The 2956-nt window shown below is 39.6% G+C and overlaps 1 pseudogene; it reads left to right on the forward strand.

The window, feature by feature from the left end:
- The first annotated feature begins 1045 nt into the window (after positions 1–1045).
- Positions 1046–1468, forward strand: LOC104998372 (annotated as a pseudogene).
- The last annotated feature ends 1488 nt before the right edge of the window (positions 1469–2956 follow it).

A 2956-nucleotide genomic window follows, 5' to 3' on the forward strand; every position in this document is an offset into this window, starting at 1 on the left:
TGTAGATGGCAGCCCACCAGGCTCCTCCATCCTTGGGATTCTCCAGGCATACTGGAGTGGGTTGCCATTTCCTTCTCCACTGCATGCATACATGCTAAGTCGCTTCAGTCGTGTCCGACTCTGTGTGACCCCATAGACGGCAGCCCACCAGGCTTCTCTGTCCATAGGATTCCCCAGGCAAGAATACTGGAGTGGGTTGCCGTTTCCTTCTCCAATAACTTAAGAATATATAAAAATAAATTTAACCAAGCAGGTATCAGTTATCACTGAAATTACAGTATGAAAATTATCTCTGTCTTTGGGGAGAACAATTAAAATGAAAGTACTGTGGTTAAAAACTAGAACAAAATTAAAAGAACTGGTAGAGTAAGATCAATGAAGCTAAAATATCATATGCATGGGGATTATAGCAAGGTACTTCCCAAGTTAAAGTTAATGAGAAATGAAATTAGATAGATTCAAGAATGTAATGGATGAGTTCAACCACTTGTACAAATGATATAACAAAGAAATTGTCTTTAATATTAACTGAAGAATTCAGAAAATATCTAAATCCAGTCAAAGAGTCTTGTGTTTCAGGAAGGCATGTTAACTGTTGTGACCCAGAAAATATCAGCTAGGGGTCAAAAATTCAAAGACCCAAAGAGAATATAAAGACTCAGGCAGTTAATATAAATATAAATCAAGATGAAAAAAAAAAAAATAGCAACCTACTGGGGACTTCCTTGGTGGTCCGGTGGCTAAGACTTCTTGCTCCCAATACAGGGAGCCCAGATTTCATCCCTTGTCAGGAAACTAGGTCCCACACACCACAGCTAAGAGCTTGCATGCCTCAGCTAAAGATATCCACATGCTGCAACGAAGTGCCGCATATTCTTAAAAGCCATTAAAGAATAGCAACCTACAGACTGACATATTTGCAAATCATAGATTCTATAAGAGGCTAATATCTAGAATATATTAAAAAAATCTGAGAATTCCCTGACAGTCCAGTGGACAAGACTCTGTGGCCTGCCTCTTTCCACCATCTTTCTGTGCCACCAGAATGGTGCACATGAATGTCCTGGCTGATGTTCTCAAGAGTATCAACAATGCCAAAAAGAAAAGCAAATGCCAGGTCCTTATTAGGCCATGCTCCAAAGTCATCATCAAGTTTCTAACAGTGATGATGAAGCATGGTTACATTGGCGAATTTGAAATCATTGATGATCACAGGGCTGGGAAAATTGTTGTGAACCTCACAGGCAGGCTAAATAAGTGTGGAGCGATCAGCCCCAGATTTGATGTGCAACTTAAAGATCTAGAAAAATGGCAGAATAACCTGCTCCCATCCTATCAGCTTGGTTTCATTGTACTGACAACCTCAGCTGGCATCATGGACCATGAAGCAGCAAGACGAAAACATACAGGAGGGAAAATCCTTGGATTCTTTTTCTAGGGATTTAATACATACAAATAAAATGCCTCAGAGGATTCTGGCGCTTCCTTAAGTCATTTTGAACTTTGTACAGCAGAATAGCAAGAGCGTCTTCAGGAGCATACAGCCTTTGTGTTAATTGGTGAATGCTGTTTCCTTGAAGTACAAGAAAGTTTTGACTTGGCGTAAATTTCACCATCATCCTTGTGGCTCATCAGAGGAAGGTGTGTCTGGCCCTGGATGGTTGACTCTGGTTTGGGGTCCAGATGGTGAAGCTGCCTCTTCTGGAGTCTTAAATTAACCCTTGAATGAGTGGTGCCTTTCCTATTTTTAGCTTGATGGAATTCACATTTCATGCCCTAAAAATATGATAACAGTTATAGTTGACTATGTAAGTACTCATAAAGAAGCAGATAATTAGAGCCCTACAGCTCACTAAGACTCAAAGTAAATTTGGATGGCATATCAGGGACATGCCAGCAGTATGTGCTTATAAAATGCCATTCTTTTTAAAAAACCAGGACTGTAAACCTATCACCAAGTGTATTCTGGAATTGGGCAGAATTAGTAAGAGCAGTGCTGTGCAGTAGGCATCTAACAAGAGCCACATGTGTATTCAAAACTTCTGGAAGCCACATTAAAACAAGGAAAGAGAAACTTTTTTTTTTTTTCTTAAAATAACATTTTGTGTTCAAAAGTTAAAATTTCACCATATAGATAATATGGGGGGAAAAAAAAGACTCTGTGGCCTCACTGCTGAGGGCCCAGTTTCAATCCCTGGCTCGGAAACTAAGATCGCATAAGCCGTGAGGCATGGTCAAACAAACAAACAAAAAACCTGTAACTCAACAATAATTTAAAAACACAAATAATCCAATTTAAAAAATGGTTAAAGAACTTGGGCTTCCCTTGTGACTCAGCTACTAAAGAATCCGCCTGCAATGCGGAAGACCTGGATTCGATCCTGGGTTGGGATTTTGATCCTGGAGAAAGGAAAGGCTACCCACTCCAGTGTCTTAGCCTGGAGAATTCCATGGACTATATAGTCCATGGGGTCTCAAAAAGTCGAACATGACTGAGCGACTTGCACTTTCACTTAAAGAACTTGACTAGATATTTCTAAGAATGCCTACAAAAACCCAATAAGTACTTGAGAAAACACTCAATATTACTAATTGTTACAAAAATGTAAATCAAAACCACACTGAGATAGCTTTTCACACCTATTAGAATGGCTACTGTTTAAGAAGCAGAAAATAAGGAATGGTGGCAAGGATATGGAGAAATTGGAATTCTTGTGTATTGCTGGCAGGAATGTAAAGTACAGTCAAACAATATAATAGCTCATCAAAAAATTCAAAATAGAATGACCATATGATTTCAGCAATTCCACTTCTGGATAAGTATATACCCAAAAGAATTGAAAGCAGGTACTCAAAATATAGGGTGCCCCTGATGGCTCAGAGGATAAAGAATCCCCCTGAATGCAGGAGACACGTGAGACATGGGTTCAATCTCTGGGTCAGGAAGATCCCCTAG

Source organism: Bison bison, unplaced genomic scaffold, assembly GCF_000754665.1.
Source record: "Bison bison bison isolate TAMUID 2011002044 unplaced genomic scaffold, Bison_UMD1.0 scf7180017864328, whole genome shotgun sequence".
In the NCBI taxonomy this organism is placed as follows: domain Eukaryota; kingdom Metazoa; phylum Chordata; class Mammalia; order Artiodactyla; family Bovidae; genus Bison; species Bison bison.